Raw genomic sequence first — 20,160 nt, 5'->3', positions numbered from 1 at the left:
ATCAAAAGAGAAATTGAGAAAGTTTTGCAACTGTCCTTACCACTAAACAGCTGGACTCTTCTTTTTAACTCATTCCCTAAAATAACTTGTAAATATAGGCTAACACTTTTGACAATTATGGTCAATTCAGGGAAAAAATTAATACCATTAAACTGGAAGAAGCCAGACCTTCCTTCAGTGGAGGTATGGAAAGCTACAGTAACACATGCACTTACATTAGAGAAATACCACTTCAAGCTGACCAACCGACAAGACGACTTAGACTCAATACGATTTATATGGGACGAATATAGAAATGCCTGACTAGATAAATGGTGAGAGTAATAGCCGAGAATCTTAGTACCCATAGCAAGGTAATTTGTACGTCTTAGACACCAGATAAGCAAAGGAATGCAAAATTTTCACTTAACCATTCAAGCACAAGTACATAAACGCTCTGGGTTCTCCCTTCCCCTTTCTTTTCTTTGTTTTATTTTTTTAAAATCCTAATAACTAGGAATTCCTTTCTGCAGTTAAATTGTTAATAATATGTTAAATGTATAAGTAGATAATGTGAAGCAAAGCTGTAACTGTACACCTTACCATTGAAAACTGTATGCTTCTGAACTTTTCAATAAAAAGTTTAAAAAAAAAAAAAAAAAAAAAAAAAGAATTAGCTAGCTTTAGAGCATGAATTCTATCCATGACTTCGTTATATGAAGTCTCCCTCTGAAGCGACTCCTCCAGCGCCTCAAACCAAAAAGCCGCTGCAGTAGTTACAGGAATAATGCAGGCTATTGGCTGAAGAAGGAAACCTTGCTGAACAAACATTTTCTTCAGCAAACCTTCCAATTTTTTATCCATAGGGTCTTTGAAAGCACAACTGTCTTCTATTGGTATAGTTGTACGCTTAGCAAGTGTTGAAACTGCTCCCTCTACCTTAGGGACCGTCTGCCACGCGTCCCGCCTGGGGTCATTTATGGGGAACATTTTCTTAAAGATAGGGGGGGGAACAAAAGGTACACCTGGTCTCTCCCACTCCCTAGTCACAATATCCACCACCCTCTTCGGGATCGGAAATGCATCAGTGTATACAGGGACCTCTAAAAACCTGTCCATTTTACACAATTTTTCTGGGACCACCATGGGGTCACAATCATCCAGCGTAGCTAAAACCTCCTTAAGCAGGACGCGGAGGTGTTCCAGCTTAAATTTAAACGCTAAGGAATCTGACTCTGCCCGCTGAGAAACTTTTCCTGTGTCAGAAATTTCTCCCTCACTGCCACTTCAGAGTGTTGTGAGGGTACTACAGATAAATCATCCAAAGCTTCTGATTGCTCATCCTCTGTTCTTAAAACTGAGCTATCACGCTTCTTTGGAAAAACTGGCAGTTTGGATAAAAATGCTGCAAGGGAATTATCCATGACTGCTGCTAATTTTTGTAAGGTAATAGGGGCCAATGCGCTAGAGGTACTAGGCATCGCTTGCGTGGGCGTAACTGGTGTCGACACATGGGGAGAGGAAGCAGGACTATCCTTGTTACCTTCCGTTAAAGAATCATCTTTGGCTACATTTTTAAGTGTCACAGCATGGTCTTTAAAATGTTTAGATACCTTAGCACACTTTAAACACAAATGCAATGGGGGTACCGCAATGGCTTTTAAACACATAGAACAGGGTCTATCTGAAGGCTCAGACATGTTTGACAGACTTAGACAGCACTCAAATACAGTAAAAAACACTTTTTGAAAAAAACGTTACTGTGCCTTTAAATAATAAAAAGCGCACACTTTTTTACCAAATCTCCAAAAAACATCCAATCTTTATGAAATTTTCACCACATGATCCTAATGCTTTGAAATGATTGCACACAAAGTTTCAAGACAATTAACCCCTTATTGCCCAAACCGGAGCAAATTGAAGCAGGCTACCGGTTTAACACACTACAGCACGAAGCCACAGTCTCTGCTGTGGCCCTACCTTCCTTGGGGATTAGTTTTGGACGAAAATAAGCCTCCTTGGAGTCGTCCTGCAATCTCTGGACTCTACACGTGAAGCTGCATGAAGCTGTCTTGCAAAAGAACTGCGCAACTGAGGCGCGAAAATGAGGCCCCCTCCCTCTTCACTCCGGAGTTGTGGGGCCTTCCTAAGCCAAATTAGGTGTCTAAAATTAGGCCAGGCGTATTAAAAACCCAAACAGTGTTCCAAACATAAAAAACACTTGTGCAAATATGAGATTATAGTAATAAAATAATCGACTTAGCCCATAACAGTGTCCACCAGTATTTAAGCCCTTTAATTAAGCCATCTTTCTATACTGAGTCTCAGAATATGGCTTACCTTCCCACATGGGGATTTCTGTCAGTCTTCTAGCATTACCAAGTCTTGTTAGAAAAAAAGTGACTGAGCATACCTTAAGCAGTTAAGCCTGCAAACTGTTCCCCCCAACTGAAGTTCTCCGGTACTCAACAGTCCTGTGTGGGAACAGCAATGGATTTTAGTTACAACATGCTAAAATCTTTTTCCTCTCAGCAGAAATCTTCATCACTTTCTGCCTCAGAGTTAATAGTACAAACCGGCACTATTTTAAAATAACAAACTCTTGATTGAAGAAATAAAAACTACAAATCTAACACCACATACTCTTTACCCTCCCGTGGAGATGCTACTTGTTAGAGCGGCAAAGAGAATGACTGGGGGGCGGAGCCTGAGGGGAGCTATATGGACAGCTCTGCTGTGTGCTCTCTTTGCCACTTCCTGTAGGGATTGAGAATATCCCACAAGTAAGGATGAATCCGTGGACTGGATACACCATGTAAGAGAAAGAATGGCTTTTCTGAAGCTATTCATGATCATTTATACCCAGATTCATCTCTCTACTAATGGACTGGACTAACAAAACTGAAAATCATCCACAACATCGCCAGGAAGACATTTGCATCTGTTTTTTTAGTAAATGGCCTCTCACACTGCAGTATCGACAACACAACCTAGATTATCTTTCATTTTTTACACAGAACTTGTCGCACTCTAAATTTCTTCAATACAATACTTTATTGTTCTTGCCTTTAAAAATTCCACATCTCAAGAGGTAATCCAACAGTCTCTTACGCGTTTTGCACCCTTACAGATGCTTAATCATAGATTAAATCATCAGGTTATGGCTTACTTTTTAAACAATGTACAGCCAATCACAAATATATTATATACAATTTATTAAAAATTGCAATAATAATAAAAACAAAAGGATTATGGTACAACGATTATAAATGAAATAGAATGATATTGTTTCCGATTTCATTAATTATATGCATCATCCTACAACTCAATAGTTACAAAGAAACAAATATGCATCTTTATCATTATTCTAAGTTACATTAATACAGTTATTAATAAATAACATACAATGTACTAACTAAATCGAGATTAAATTACTTCTCTAACCTAATCAATGAAATAACTAATGTCCCATTCTGGATTCCTCCCATTAAACTGTCTTGTATTTTCTGTAATATTTTATCCTGCAGCCACCCCTTAGTGGAACCAAAGCTCTATTAATTATGGTTACAGATACATTTGGGAAATTAGAAAAATTAATAAAATTAAAGTGTCTTGCTATTGAAGAATCCTTATTATAATTTTTTTATGCTCCTTAGATGTTCACCTATTCTAGTGCGTAAAGAATGATTTGTTAAACCTACATACTGATCACCACACAGTTTGCACTCAAATAAATAACATGATCAAAACCATAATTAGCATAGAAAAAATTTCCAGCAACATTGCTTCTAAAATTTCTACCTATGTTGATATGGCAGCAAGTATTACAACCTCACTCACCACACTTATAGCAACCTTCAGAGTTTATCTAATTACTTTGTCTGGTTTGTGATCGATTATTATAAAAAAAAAAAAACAGAAGAAGAGCAACATTCAAATGTCCTTATATAAAATGTAGTGTTTATTCCAATAATGGGTTAAAAGTCAATACATCATAAAAAAGTATAACATACAGACAGCTGAGAAGGTAAAGCATACGCGTTTCAGCTAAAGAGCCGTAGTCATAGCTTAATGAGACAAATAAGGAACACACTATTTAAAACACATTGGATAAAAGACTTTACACAGCTGAAAGTGTTCTTAAAGTAACATAGAGAGAGGTATATATCATCAGTCAGGTAAATGCAAAAAATACATCTTAACAGATTAATCATGATATAAATGGTAACTGAAACCTATTGGATAGAGTACAGAGAAATATATATATCTATGAAAACAAAAGAAATGTGATGTAAACCATCACGAGATAAAAAATACAAATCATGTTACCCATCTTAGTTAGACCATGTTTGCATTACATCAATTAGAAAAAACAGAATTTATGCTTACCTGATAAATTTCTTTCTCTTGTGATGTATCGAGTCCACGGATTCATCCATACTTGTGGGATATTCTCCTTCCCTACAGGAAGTGGCAGAGAGAGCACCCACAGCAGAGCTGTCTATAAAGCTCCTCCCTTAGCTCCACCCCCCAGTCATTCGACCGAAGGCTAGGAAGAAAAAGGAGAAACCATAGGGTGCAGTGGTGACTGAAGTTTTTAAATAAAAATATACTACCTGTCTTAAATAGACAGGGCGGGCCGTGGACTCGATACATCACAAGAGAAAGAAATTTATCAGGTAAGCATAAATTCTGTTTTCTCTTGTAAGATGTATCGATTCCACGGATTCATCCATACTTGTGGGATACCAATACCAAAGCTTTAGGACACGGATGAAGGGAGGGACAAGACAGGTTCCTTAAACGGAAGGCACCACTGCTTGTAGAACCTTTCTCCCAAAAATAGCCTCCAAAGAAGCAAAAGAATCGAATTTGTAAAATTTGGAAAAAGTATGAAGCGAAGACCAAGTCGCCACCTTACAAATCTGTTCAACAGAAGCCTCATTTTTAAAAGCCCATGTGGAAGCCACTGCTCTAGTAGAATGAGCAGTAATTCTTTCAGGAGGCTGCTGGCCAGCAGTCTCATAAGCCATACGGATGATGCTTTGCAGCCAAAAAGAAAGAGAGGTAGCCTTAGAGAGCCGTAGCCTTTTGACCTCTCCGCTTACCAGAATAGACAACAAACAATGAAGATGTATGACGGAAATCTTTGGTTGCTTGTAAGTAGAACTTTAAAGCACGAACCACATCAAGATTGTGCAACAGACGTTCCTTCTTTGAAGGAGGATTAGGACACAGCGAAGGAACAACAATTTCCTGATTGATATTCCTATTAGAAACAACCTTAGGAAGGAATCCAGGTTTGGTACGTAAAACCACCTTATCTGCATGGAAAATAAGATAAGGTGAGTCACACTGTAAAGCAGATAACTCAGAAACTCTTCGAGCCGAAGAGATAGCTACTAAAAACAAAACTTTCAAAGATAGAAGCTTAATATCTATGGAAGGCATATGTTCAAACGGAACCCCTTGAAGAACTTTAAGAACCAAGTTTAGGCTCTATGGCGGAGCAACAGGTTTAAATACAGGCTTGATCTTGACCAAGGCCTGACTAAACGCTTGAACATCTGGGACATCTGCCAGACGTTTGTGTAAAAGAATAGACAAAGCAGATATTTGTCCCTTTAAGGAACTAGCTGATAATCCCTTCTCCAATCCTTCTTGGAGAAAAGACAAAATTCTAGGAATCCTAATCTTACTCCATGAGTAACCCTTGGATTCACACCAACAAAGATATTTGCGCCAAATCTTATGATAGATTTTCCTGGTAACAGGCTTTCTAGCCTGAATCAGGGTATCAATGACCGACTCAGAGAAACCACGCTTTGATAGAATCAGGCGTTTTCCAAGCAGTCAGACGCAGAGAAATTAGATTTGGATGCTTGAACGGACCTTGGATTAGAAGGTCCTGCCTCATTGGCAGAGTCCACGGTGGAACAGATGACATGTCCACCAGGTCTGCATACCAAGTCCTGCGTGGCCACACAGGCACTATCAGAATCACCGAAGCTCTCTCCTGCTTGATTCTGGCAACCAGACCTGGGAGGAGAGGAAACGGTGGAAATACATAAGCCAGATTGAAGGACCAGGGCACTGCTAGAGCATCTATCAATACCGCCTGGGGATCCCGGGACCTGGACCCGTAATGCGGAAGTTTGGCGTTCTGTCGGGACGCCATCAGATCCAATTCTGGTGTGCCCCATAGCTGAGTCAGCTGGGCAAATACCTCCGGATGGAGCTCCCACTCCCCCGGATGAAAAGTCTGATGACTTAGGAAATGCGCCTCCCAGTTCTCTACCCCTGGGATATGGATTCCTGAGAGATGGCAAGAGTGATCCTCCGCCCATCGGATAATTTTGGTTACCTCAATCATCGCTAGAGAACTCTGTGTTCCTCCTTGATGATTGATATAGGCTACGGTCGTAATGTTTTCCGACTGAAATCTGATGAATTTGGCCGCCTCTAGCTGAGGCCACGCCTGAAGCGCATTGAATATCGCTCTCAGTACTAGAATGTTTATCGGGAGGAGAGATTCCTCTTGAGACCATAAGCCCTGTGCTTTCAGGGATTCTCCTAGCAGAAGAAAAGACAAAAATATTAAACATCTGGCACATCTGTCAAAGTTTTAAGTTTAAGTACCAAAATACATAATGCAGAAATCTGACCCACCAGGGTACTGACTAACAAACTTTTCTCCAGACCTTCCTGGGGAAAGACAAAAACCTAGGAATCCAGACCCTACTCCAAGAGTAGTCCTTGGAATCACACCAATAAAGGTATTTACGCCATACCTTATGGTAAATCTTTCTAGTAACAGGCTTGCCAACCTGAATCATGGTCTCAATGACCAACTAAAAAAAAAACACGCTTAGACAGAACTAAGCGTTCAATCTTCAAGCAGTCAGTTTTAGAGAAATGAGATTTGGATGAGGGAAAGGACCCCGAGTTAGAAGGTCCTTCCTCAGAGGCAACCTCCAAAGTGAAAGAGAAGACATCTTCACTAGGTCTGCATACCAGATACTGCGAGGCCATGCAAGGCCATGCAGGAGCTATTAGAATTATTGATGCTCTCTCCTGTATGATACGAGCAATGACTCGTGGAAGCAGAGCAAACAGAGGAAAAAGGTATGTTAGACTGAAATCCCAAAGAACTGCCAGAGCATCTATCAGGGCAGCCTGTGGATCTCTTGACCTTGAACCGTATCTTGGAAGCTTGGCGTTCTGCCAAGACGCCATCAGATCCAACTCCGGCATCCCTTATTTGAGGGTTAACCTGGAGAACACCTCCGGATGGAGAGCCCACTCCCTGGGATGAAATGTCTGTCTGCTCAGGAAGTCCACTTCCCAGTTGTCCACTCCTGGAATGTGGATGGCAGATAGACAGCAACTGTGAGCTTTTGCCTACTGAACAATCTGAGCCACCTCCCTGGTGGTTGATGTAAGCCACTGAGGTGATATTGTCTGACTGGAACCTGATAAACCGGGCTAAGGACAACATAGGCCAAGCCTTCAGGGCATTGAATAGCGCTCTTAACTCCAAGATGTTTATTGGGAGAGATGACTCCCCCCGAGACCATAAACCCTGAGCCTTTAACAAGCCCCAGACTTCTCCCCAGCAGGCTGGCATCCGTGGTCACAATCACCCTGGAATGTCTCTGGAAGCATACGCCCTGGTACAGAAACTTCTGAGAAAATAACCACAAGAGATAGAGCACCTGGTATTCCCAGGCGGTCTCCCATCCAAGTACTAACCAAGCCCGAGATCAGACGAGATCGGGCACATTCAGGGTGGTGTGGCCGTAGGCTTTCTTAATGCTGAACTAGATATATCCTCTCAGAGAGATCCAAATGGTCATCCATTGACTGAGCATGCAAAACTGCAGAGCTCTCAAAGCAAAGGTAATGAAGTCCATGAAATCATCAGACCAATTACCGCCATATATAGAGCCAATGAAAAGTGAAGGAAAATCAGCAGCAGCTGGATTCAGATTCCCAACCCTCTGGTTGCAAGATGGCTAAACTATCTACCGGACCACTAGAACTTGCTGTTGACCAAACAGTAGACAGCAGAGAGAAGTAAGAGGTAGAAATCTTTGATTTTCTGATCTCCGTTACAAATATTCTCATAGATAGAGAATCTATTAAGGCCCCTAAGAAAATCACCCTTGTAGTTGGAACAAGGGAACTCTTTCCTAAATTCACTTCCCATTCATGGGAATGTAGAAAAGACAAGAGCTCTCAAAATAGAGTTTGCTCAAAGGAAGAATGGTACCTGAACCATATATTGTCCCGGAAGGGCATCCCTGTAACTCCTCAAGACCTGAGTCTTTCTAGACTGGCTAATCTCAGGAACTAGAGAAGATCCTGTAGAATGGGAACATGAAGATACACATCTTTCAGGTCTATGTTCGTCATGAACAGACCCTCTTGAATCAAAGGAGAAAGGAATTCTATCTTGAAGGGCGGTACTCTAAGAAACTTGAGAATGAATACCTAGACCCCGTTCCCTTGCCGGAACAGGAACTATCACTACCAGGGAGGGAGATTCTGAACTCAGTTCAAGAATGCCTCCCATCATACTTGGACTGCAGATACTCCAGAAAGGAGAAATCAGCCCCTCGGAAGAAAGCTTAGATTGCTTCCCACTGGTCCCTGCAGTAAGAGAAAAAGTAAGACTTTCCTTTTGTCTAATCCTTTTGACGTGTGGTAAAAAGATCCCTTTCCCACCCATAAGTCAGAAGTTAATTCTGCCAGACCAGACCTAAACAAGGTTTCACCCTTGTAAGGAAACGCCAGAAGCTTAGACTTGGAGGTAACATTAAATATATTCCACATATGGCCGCGGGTCACACAAGACTAGGTCAATTGGCTATTGAACCTGCATCTGCAGCGTTGTAGAGCATAGACTGTACCAGTAAATGACAGGTAGGCTTCTCAGCTGACCAAGAGTTCAGCCACAACGCCCTGCGGGCTAGTACAGCAAGTCTAATAGACAAGGTATCTCACCAACAAGATGCCATACTTGAAACAGTGTCAACACAAACTGTAGGTTTTCATGAAAACCTAGATGATCAAACAAACCTCCAGCTTCTTGTCTATGGATCCGTAAAAAAGCATTTATCCTCTATAGGGATCGAAGTTCTTTGAGCCATAAAAGCAATGTCTACATAAGGCACCGTGCATTTATTGGAGCCAGCGACAGGAATAATCCTTTAAAAGGACGGGAGACAGGGAGAAAGGTATCCCTAGCTTCTCCCTCCTGTGAAAAAAATCGCCATAGCACGTCTAGAACACTTCTACATAGGAAGGAACAGAATAGAAATGATAAATTTTTCTAAACTTTCGGCGGAGTCGGCCGCAGCGAAGATGGCTGCTTAAGTCCGGAGCTTCGTAATGAGGAACCAGAGACGCAGTAAAATCCACCGGCTCCTGGAAGCATGTACGCACCAAACATGGTGTAATTGACAGGGGAACAGCTGGTGCCTCTTTTACTCCAACTCCGGTGAGTACCGGACAAAGAAAAGGCTCCATGTAAAAATGGCTCCACAGCACAGAAGGGAAAAGTGCCGGTCACCGTCTTGGATTCTTAGTGGCGCAGCAGAGACACCGGAACGCCGGTTTTACTTCACAACATGTTGCATTACAGATAATCATACCCTGCTATGTCCTTTAAGGGTAAGAAACAAAGCTCCTCATAGCTGCTTATTATTTATAAACGCAACTACAAGAAACTCACAATACAGAGACTCAACTCACTTTTCAAAAGTTCCATGACATCACAGGGCCTTGCACTTGTCACTCATTAATGCAACTGCAGACACCTACAATAAAGGAACTCAGCTTACCCTGCAAACGTCTCATTATAATACTGTGCTTAGTACTCCTAATACTCAGCTAATCCTCCTACTCACAAAGCCAAATCCCAAACATAACGGGAGAACTTGAGACTACAGCACCTCAGGAAGTTTATTTAACTTCACCTGCAGTTTTTGCATTACTACTTCTTCATTATTGTCTGTATAAGATATTCAATACCCTTTTTAAAAATCAAGGCACAGCAAAGTGGACATATTTTAATCTACGACAACCAAGGGAATTGATGTATCTCTTTCTAGGCCCTCTATAATAATATAACTTTATTGGTTGATATTCCCAACTACTATCTTTATTTTAGATCTGAAACATGGCAGATTATCACAAAATGGCGTCCAAAAAAATATAACTACACTAAAATCCACTAAACCCTTACAATCTAAAGGGCAAACAGTAAGCTCATTTTTCAGCTGCTCAGAACAGAAAAATATTGAGGGTTTAACCGTTAATGATAAGTCTCCTAGACAAGCAGCACTTTTTCAAAAAGACACCATGAGGGATACAGAAGAACACACTAAAATCCCCACACATATCCTCTACTCTTTAGCCTTTACCCAAGACATTGCCAAGATTGTCAGGACATGCATACGAGAAGAATTACTGGATCTAAAAACACAATTTATGCTTACCTGATAAATTTATTTCTCTTGTGGTGTATCCAGTCCACGGATCATCCATTACTTGTGGGATATTCTCATTCCCAACAGGAAGTTGCAAGAGGACACCCACAGCAGAGCTGTTATATAGCTCCTCCCCTAACTGCCATATCCAGTCATTCGACCGAAAACACGCAGAGAAAGGAGAAACCATAGGGTGCAGTGGTGACTGTAGTTTAAATGAAAAAATTACCTGCCTTAAAATGACAGGGCGGGCCGTGGACTGGATACACCACAAGAGAAATAAATTTATCAGGTAAGCATAAATTGTGTTTTCTCTTGTAAGGTGTATCCAGTCCACGGATCATCCATTACTTGTGGGATACCAATACCAAAGCTAAAGTACACAAATGAAGGGAGGGACAAGGCAGGTACTTAAACGGAAGGTACCACTGCATGTAAAACCTTTCTCCCAAAAATAGCCTCCAAAGAAGCAAAAGTATCAAATTTGTAGAATTTGGAAAAAGTATGAAGCGAAGACCAAGTCGCCGCCTTGCAAATCTGTTCAACAGAAGCCTCATTTATAAAGGCCCATGTGGAAGCCACAGCTCTAGTAGAATGAGCTGTAATCCTTTCAGGAGGCTGCTGTCCAGCAGTCTCATAGGCTAAGCGGATTATGCTTCTTAGCCAAAAAGAAAGAGAGGCTGCCGAAGCCTTTTGACCTCTCCTCTGTCCAGAGTAGACAACAAACAAAGCAGATGTTTGACGAAAATCTTTAGTAGCTTGTAAGTAAAACTTTAAAGCACGAACCCCGTCCAGATTGTGTAATAGACGTTCCTTCTTTGAAGAAGGATTAGGACACAAGGATGGAACAACAATCTCTTGATTGATATTCTTGTTAGATACCACCTTAGGTAAAAACCCAGGTTTGGTACGCAGGACTACCTTATCCGTATGGAAGATCAGATAAGGAGAATCACATTGTAAAGCAGATAACTCTGAGACTCTACGAGCCGAGGAAATAGCTACCAAAAAAACAGAATTTATGTTTACCTGATAAATTTCTTTCTCCTACGGTGTGTCCGGTCCACGGCTTCATCCTTACTTGTGGGAATATTCTCTTCCCCTACAGGAAATGGCAAAGGGAGCACACAGCAAAAGCTGTCCATATAGCCCCCCCTCTGGCTCCGCCCCCCAGTCATTCGACCGACGGTTAGGAGAAAAAGGAGAAACTATAGGGTGCTGTGGTGACTGTAGTGTACAGAAATAAAAAAATTTAAACCTGACTAAAAAGCCAGGGCGGGCCGTGGACCGGACACACCGTAGGAGAAAGAAATTTATCAGGTAAACATAAATTCTGTTTTCTCCTACATTGGTGTGTCCGGTCCACGGCTTCATCCTTACTTGTGGGAACCAATACCAAAGCTTTAGGACACGGATGAAGGGAGGGAACAAGTCAGGTTACCTAAACGGAAGGCACCACAGCTTGCAAAACCTTTCTCCCAAAAATAGCCTCCGAAGAAGCATAAGTATCGAATTTGTAAAATTTGGCAAAAGTATGCAGAGAAGACCAAGTCGCTGCCTTACAGATCTGATCAACAGAAGCCTCGTTCTTGAAGGCCCATGTGGAAGCCACAGCTCTAGTAGAGTGAGCTGTAATTCGATCAGGAGGCTGCCGTCCGGCAGTCTCATAAGCCAATCGGATGATGCTTTTCAGCCAAAAGGAAAGAGAGGTAGCAGTAGCTTTCTGCCCTCTCCTCTTACCAGAATAAACGACAAACAAGGATGATGTCTGTCTGAAATCCTTTGTTGCTTCTAAATAGAATTTTAAAGCACGAACCACATCTAAGTTGTGTAACAAACGTTCCTTCTTCGAAACTGGATTCGGACACAGAGAAGGAACAACTATTTCCTGGTTAATATTCCTGTTGGAAACCCCTTTTGGAAGAAAACCAGGTTTGGTACGCAAAACAACCTTATCTGTATGGAATACCAGATAGGGTGAAGTACACTGCAAAGCAGACAATTCAGAAACTCTTCTAGCAGAAGAAATAGCAACCAAAAACAGAACTTTCCAATATAGTAACTTAATATCTATGGAATGTAAAGGTTCAAACGGAACCCCTTGAAGAACTGAAAGAACTAAGTTTAGACTCCATGGAGGAGTCATGGGTCTGTAGACAGGCTTGATTCTGACTAAGGCCTGTACAAATGCCTGTACATCTGGCACTGCTGCCAGATGTTTGTGCAACAAAACAGGCAGAGCAGATATCTGTCCTTTAAGAGAACTCGCTGACAACCCTTTATCCAAACCCTCTTGGAGAAAGGAAAGTATCCTAGGAATTTTAATTTTACTCCAAGAGAATCCCTTGGATTCACACCAACAGATATACCTTTTCCATATCTTATGGTCACAGGCTTTCTGGCTTGGACCAGAGTATCTATAACTGAATCTGAAAACCCACGCTTAGATAAAATCAAGCGTTCAATTTCCAAGCAGTCAGTTGCAGAGAGACTAGATTTGGATGTTCGAATGGACCTTGTACTAGAAGATCCTGTCTCAAAGGTAGCTTCCATGGTGGAGCCGATGACATATTCACCAGGTCTGCATACCAAGTCCTGCGTGGCCACGCAGGAGCTATCAGAATCACAGAGGCCTTCTCCTGCTTGATCCTGGCTACAAGCCTGGGAAGGAGAGGGAACAGTGGAAACACATAAGCTAGGTTGAACGACCAAGGTGCCACCAATGCATCCACTAGTGTCACCTTGGGATCCCTGGATCTGGACCTGTAGCGAGGAACCTTGGAGTTCTGACGGGACGCCATCAGATCCATGTCTGGAATGCCCCATAGTCGAGTTAACTGGGCAAAGACCTCCGGGTGAAGTTCCCACTCCCCCGGATGGAAAGTCTGACGACTCAAATAATCCGCCTCCCAGTTGTCTACTCCTGGGATGTGAATTGCAGATAGGTGGCAGGAGTGATCCTCCGCCCATTTGATGATCTTGGATACCTCTCTCATCGCCAAGGAACTCTTTGTTCCCCCCTGATGATTGATGTACGCTACAGTCGTCATGTTGTCCGACTGAAATCTTATGAATGTGGCCTTCGCTAGTTGAGGCCAAGCCAGGAGTGCACTGAATATCGCTCTCAGTTCCAAAATGTTTATCGGGAGAAGAGACTCTTCCCGAGACCATAGACCCTGAGCTTTCAGGGAGTCCCAGACCGCGCCCCAGCCTAAGAGACTGGTGTCGGTCATGACAATGACCCACTCTGGCCTGCGGAAACTCATTCCCTGAGACAGGTGATCTTGAGTCAACCACCAGCGGAGTGAGTCTCTGGTTAACTGGTCTACTTGAATCTGGGGAGACAAGTCTGCATAATCCCCATTCCATTGTTTGAGCATGCACAGTTGTAATGGTCTTAGATGAATTCGAGCAAAAGGAACCACGTCCATTGCTGCAACCATTAATCCTATTACCTCCATGCACTGAGCTATGGAAGGCTGAGGAATAGATTGAAGAACTTGACAAGCGTTTAGAAGCTTTAACTTTCTGACCTCTGTCAGAAAAATCTTTATTTCTACAGAATCTATTATTGTTCCTAGAAAAGGAACCCTTGTGGACGGGGACAGGGAACTCTTTTCTATGTTCACCTTCCACCTGTGAGACCTGAGAAAGGCTAAAACAATGTCTGTATGAGCCTTTGCTTTGGAAAGGGACGACGCTTGGATTAGAATGTCGTCTAGGTAAGGTGCTACAGAAATGCCCCTCGGCCTTAGAACCGCTAGAAGGGACCCTAGTACCTTTGTGAAAATTCTGGGAGCAGTGGCTAAATCGAATGGAAGAGCCACGAACTGGTAATGTTTGTCCAGAAAGGCGAACCTTAGGAACTGATGGTGATCTTTGTGGATAGGAATATGCAGGTACGCATCCTTTAAGTCCACGGTAGTCATATATTGACCCTCCTGGATTGTTGGTAAGATCGTTTTAGCCAAAGCGCCCTGCGCGCCACTATTGCAAAACCTGAATTTTTCGCAGCTAATTTTGCCAATTGAAAAGCGGCATCCAAAATAAAGGAATTAGCCAACTTTAGTGCATGAATTCTGTCCATGACTTCATCATATGGAGTCTCCTTTTGGAGCGAATTTTCTAGTTCCTCGAACCAAAAAGACGCCGCCGTGGTGACAGGAATAATGCACGAAATCGGTTGAAGAAGGAAACCTTGCTGAACAAATATCTTTTTAAGCAATCCTTCCAATTTTTTATCCATAGGATCTTTGAAAGCGCAACTGTCCTCAATAGGGATAGTTGTGCGCTTGGCTAACGTTGAAACTGCCCCCTCTACCTTAGGGACCGTTTGCCATGCGTCCCTTCTGGGGTCGACAATGGGGAACATTTTCTTAAATATAGGAGGGGGAACAAAAGGTACACCTGGCTTCTCCCACTCCTTAGTCACTATATCCGCCACCCTCTTGGGTATCGGAAAAGCATCGGCGTGCACTGGGACCTCTAAGAATTTGTCCATTTTGCACAACTTCTCTGGAATCACCAAAGTATCACAATCATCAAGAGTAGCTAGCACCTCCTTAAGCAGAGCGCGGAGATGTTCTAGCTTAAATTTAAATGCCACGATATCAGGTTCTGCCTGCTGAGAAATTTTTCCTGAATCAGAAATTTCTCCCTCAGACAGACCCTCCCTCACTGCCAACTCAGATTGATGTGAGGGTATAACAGATAAATTATCGTCAGCGCCAACTTGCTCATCCTCTGTATTTAAAACTGAGCAACCATGCTTTCTGGGAAATGCTGGCAGTTTGGATAAAAGATTTGCTATAGAATTATCCATTACTGCTGTTAATTGCTGCATAGTAACAAGCATTGGCGCGCTAGAAGTACTAGGTATCGCCTGCGCGGGCAAAACTGGTGTTGACACAGAAGGAGAGGATGATGAACTATCCCCACTACCTTCATTTGAAGAACCATCTTGGGCAACCTTATTAAATGTGACAGTACTGTCCTTACTTTGTTTGGACGCCATGGCACAATTTGCACATACATTTAAAGGGGGAACCACCTTGGCCTCCATACACACAGAACATATGCTATCTGAAGGTACAGACATGTTAGGCAGATTTAGGCAGGCTATTAATGCAATAAAAACGATTTTACACAAAACCGTTACTGTCTCTTTAAATAATAAAAGGAACACACTTTATTTCTGAATGTTCAAAAAACTATGAAGGAAATATCCGATCTTTATAAAATTTACACCCCAGTGTCTTAATGCTTTGAAAGTATTGCACACCAAATATGAAGTTTCTAGACCCTTCAATAAGCAAACCGGAGCTAATTGTTCAATTAACCGGTTTAAACACACTACAGTCCCTGTCACAGACTTTGCTGCGGCTTTTACCTTCCTTAGGGGTTATTCACCACAGAAATAAGCCTTCCGGAGTCTGTTTCTCAGCCACAGGACCCTCTCACATGAAGCTGCATGCACTGCCTTTGGAAGTAACTGCGCAACTGAGGTGCGAAATGAGGCCTCCTCCCTCTGCATACAGAGTGAAGGGGCCTTTCTGACTAGATTAGGCGTCTAAACCAGGCATAATTAAAACGTTCCCAAAAGTGTTTCTAAGTTCATAAAACACTCCAAATGTCATAAAAATATGATATAAGCAAATCGATTTAGCCCACAATAGTGTCAACCAGTATAGAGCCCAATTTATAAGCCTTTAATCTGTTACTGAGTCTAAGAAAATGGCTTACCGGTCCCATGAGGGAAAACTGACAGTCTTCTAGCATTACTATGTGTTGTTAGAAAAGAGACTGGTCATACCTGAAGCAGATAAGTCTGCAAACTGTTACCCCCAACTGAAGTTCTCTGGTTTCAACAGTCCTGCGTGGTAACAGCAATGGATTTTAGTTACTGGTGCTAAAATCATACTCCTCTTTTAACAGAACTCTTCATCACTTTCTGTTGTAGAGTAAATAGTACAAACCGGCACTATTTTAAAATAAACTCTTGATAGAAGAAATAAAACTACAACTACCACCACATACTCTTTACCATCCCCGTGGAGATGCTACTTGTTCAGAGCAGGCAAAGAGAATGACTGGGGGGCGGAGACAGAGGGGGGGGCTATATGGACAGCTTTTGCTGTGTGCTCCCTTTGCCATTTCCTGTAGGGGAAGAGAATATTCCCACAAGTAAGGATGAAGCCGTGGACCGGACACACCAATGTAGGAGAAAAGAACTTTCCAAGATAAAAGTTTGATATCTATGGAATGAAGAGGTTCAAACGGAACTCCTTGAAGAACCTTAAGAACCAAATTTAAGCTCCATGGGGGAGCAACAGGTTTAAACACAGGCTTGATTCTAACCAAAGCCTGACAAAATGCCTGAACGTCTGGAACATCTGCCAGACGCTTGTGCAAAAGAATAGACAGAGCAGAAATCTGTCCTTTTAAAGAACTAGCTGACAATCCTTTTTCCAAACCATCTTGGAGAAAAGATAATATTCTGGGAATCCTGACCTTACTCCATGAGTAACCTTTGGATTCACACCAATAAAGATATTTACGCCATATCTTATGGTAAATTTTCCTGGTAACAGGCTTTTGTGCCTGTATTAAGGTATCAATGACTGACTCGGAGAAGCCACGCTTTGATAAAATCAAGCGTTCAATCTCCAGGCAGTCAGTCTCAGAGAAATTAGATTTGGATGGTTGAAAGGACCCTGACGTAGAAGGTCCTGTCTCAGAGGCAGAGTCCATGGTGGAAAGGATGACATGTCCACCAGATCTGCATACCAGGTCCTGCGTGGCCACGCAGGCGCTATCAAAATCACTGATGCTCTCTCCTGCTTGACCTTGGCAATCAGTCGAGGGAGCAGAGGAAACGGTGGAAACACATAAGCCAGGTTGAAAGACCAGGGCGCTGCTAGAGCATCTATCAGCGTCGCCTTGGGATCCCTGGACCTGGATCCGTAACAAGGAAGCTTGGCGTTCTGGCGAGACGCCATGAGATCCAGTTCTGGTTTCCCCCAACGATGAATCAATTGGGCAAACACCTCCGGATGGAGTTCCCACTCTCCCGGATGAAAAGTCTGACAACTTAGAAAATCCGTCTCCCAGTGCTCTACACCTGGGATATGGATAGCTGATAGGTGGAAAGAGTGAATCTCTGCCCAGCGAATTATCTTTGAGACTTCTAACATCGCTAGGGAACTTCTTGTTCCCCCTTGATGGTTGATGTAAGCCACAGTCGTGATGTTGTCCGACTGAAATCTGATGTACCTCAAAGTTGCTAACTGAGGCCAAGCCTGAAGAGCATTGAATATCGCTCTCAGTTCCAGAATATTGTAAGGAGTGTCTCCTCCTGAGTCTACCATCCCTGAGCCTTCAGGGAGTTCCAGACTGCACCCCAACCCAGAAGGCTGGCATTTGTTGTTACAATTGTCCAATCTGGCCTGCGAAAGGTCATACTTTTGGACAGATGGACCCGAGATAGCCACCAGAGAAGAGAATCCCTGGTCTCTTGATCCAGATTTAGTAGAGGGGACAAATCTGTGTAATCCCCATTCCACTGACTGAGCATGCATAGTTGCAGCGGTCTGAGATGTAGTTGTGAAAACGGCACTATGTCCATTGCCGCTACCATTAAGCCAATTACTTCCATGCACTGAGCCACCGAAGGGCGCGGAATGGAATGAAGAACACAGCAGGAATTTAGAAGCTTTGATAACCTAGACTCCGTCAGGTAAATTTTAATTTCTACAGAATCTATCAGAGTCCCTAGGAAGGAAACTCTTGTGAGTGGGGATAGAGAACTCGTTCACTTTCCACCCATGCGATCTCAGAAATGCCAGTACTACGTCCGTATGAGACTTGGCAATTTGGAAGTTTGACGCCTGTAACAGGATGTCGTCTAAATAAGGGGCGACTGATATGCCCCGCGGTCTTAGGACCGCTAGAAGTGACCCCAGAACCTTCGTAAAGATTCTTGGGGCTGTAGCTAATCCAAAGGGAAGGGCTACAAACTGGTAATGCCTGTCTAGAAAGGCAAACCTGAGAAACCGATAATGATCTTTGTGTATCGGAATGTGAAGGTAAGCATCCTTTAAATCCACTGTAGTCATATATTGACCCTCCTGGATCATAGGTAGGATGGTACGAATAGTTTCCATCTTGAATGATGGAACTCTGAGGAATTTGTTTAAGATCTTTAGATCCAAAATTGGTCTGAAGGTTCCCTCTTTTTTGGGAACCACAAACAGATTTGAGTAAAAACCCTGTCCCTGTTCCTCCTGTGGAACTGGATGGATCACTCCCATAACTAGGAGGTCTCGTACACAGTGTAAGAAGGCCTCTCTCTTTATCTGGTTTGCAGATAATTGTGAAAGGTGAATTCTCCCTTTTGGGGGGGGAAGCTTTGAAATCCAGAAGATATCCCTGGGATATAATTTCCAGCGCCCAGGGATACTAGACATCTCTTGCCCATGCCTGGGCAAAGAGTGAAAGTCTGCCCCCTACTAGATCCGTTACCGGATAGGGGGCCGTTCCTTCATGCTGTCTTAGAGGCAGCAGCAGGCTTTTTGGCCTGCTTACCTTTGTTCCAGGTCTGGTTTGGTCTCCAGACCGTCTTGGACTGAGCAAAAGTTCCCTCTTGTTTTGCATTAGAGGAAGTTGATGCCGCACCTGCCTTGAAATTTCGAAAGGCACGAAAATTAGACTGTTTGGCCCTTGACTTGGCATGACCTTTTCCTCCAGTGATATCAGCAATAGTCTCCTTCAAACCAGGCCCGAATAGGGTCTGCCCCTTGAAGGGAATGTTAAGCAGCTTAGACTTTGAAGTCACGTCAGCTGACCATGATTTAAGCCATAGCGCCCTGCGCGCCTGTATAGCAAAACCAGAATTCTTAGCCGTTAGTTTAGTCAAATGAACAGTGGCATCAGAAACAAAAGAATTGGCTAGCTTAAGTGCCCTAAGCTTGCCAAGTATGTCATCCAATGGAGTCGCTACCTGTAAAGCCTCTTCCAGAGACTCAAACCAAAACGCTGCAGCAGCAGTGACAGGAGCAATGCATGCAAGGGGCTGTAGGATAAAACCTTGTTGAATAAACATTTTCTTAAGGTAACCTTCTAATTTCTTATCCATTGGATCTAAAAAAGCACAACTGTCCTCGACAGGGATAGTAGTACGCTTTGCTAGAGTAGAAACTGCTCCCTCCACCTTAGGGACTGTCTGCCATAAGTCCCGTGTGGTGGCGTCTATTGGAAACATTTTTCTAAAAATAGGAGGGGGAGAGAACGCACACCTGGTCTATCCCATTCCTTAGTAATAATTTCTGTAAACCTTTTAGGTATTGGAAAAACATCAGTACACACCGGCATTGCATAGTATTTATCCAGTCTACACAATTTCTCTGGCACTGCCATTGTATCACAGTCATTCAGAGCAGCTAAAACCTCTTTGAGCAGCACGCGGAGGTGTTCAAGCTTAAATTTAAATGTAGAAATATCAGAATCAGTTATCCTACCTGAGTCAGAAACATCACCCACAGACTGAAGCTCTCCTTCCTCAGCTCCTGCATATTGTGAGGCAGTATCAGACATGGTTCTTAAAGCGTCAGTATGCTCTGCATTTCGTCTAACCCCAGAGCTATCTCGCTTACCTCTAAATTCAGGTAGTCTGGCTAATACCGCTGACAAT

This window comes from Bombina bombina, chromosome 1, assembly GCF_027579735.1.
Source record: "Bombina bombina isolate aBomBom1 chromosome 1, aBomBom1.pri, whole genome shotgun sequence".
Lineage (NCBI taxonomy): Eukaryota > Metazoa > Chordata > Amphibia > Anura > Bombinatoridae > Bombina > Bombina bombina.
Note: the sequence above shows the minus strand (reverse complement) of the source record.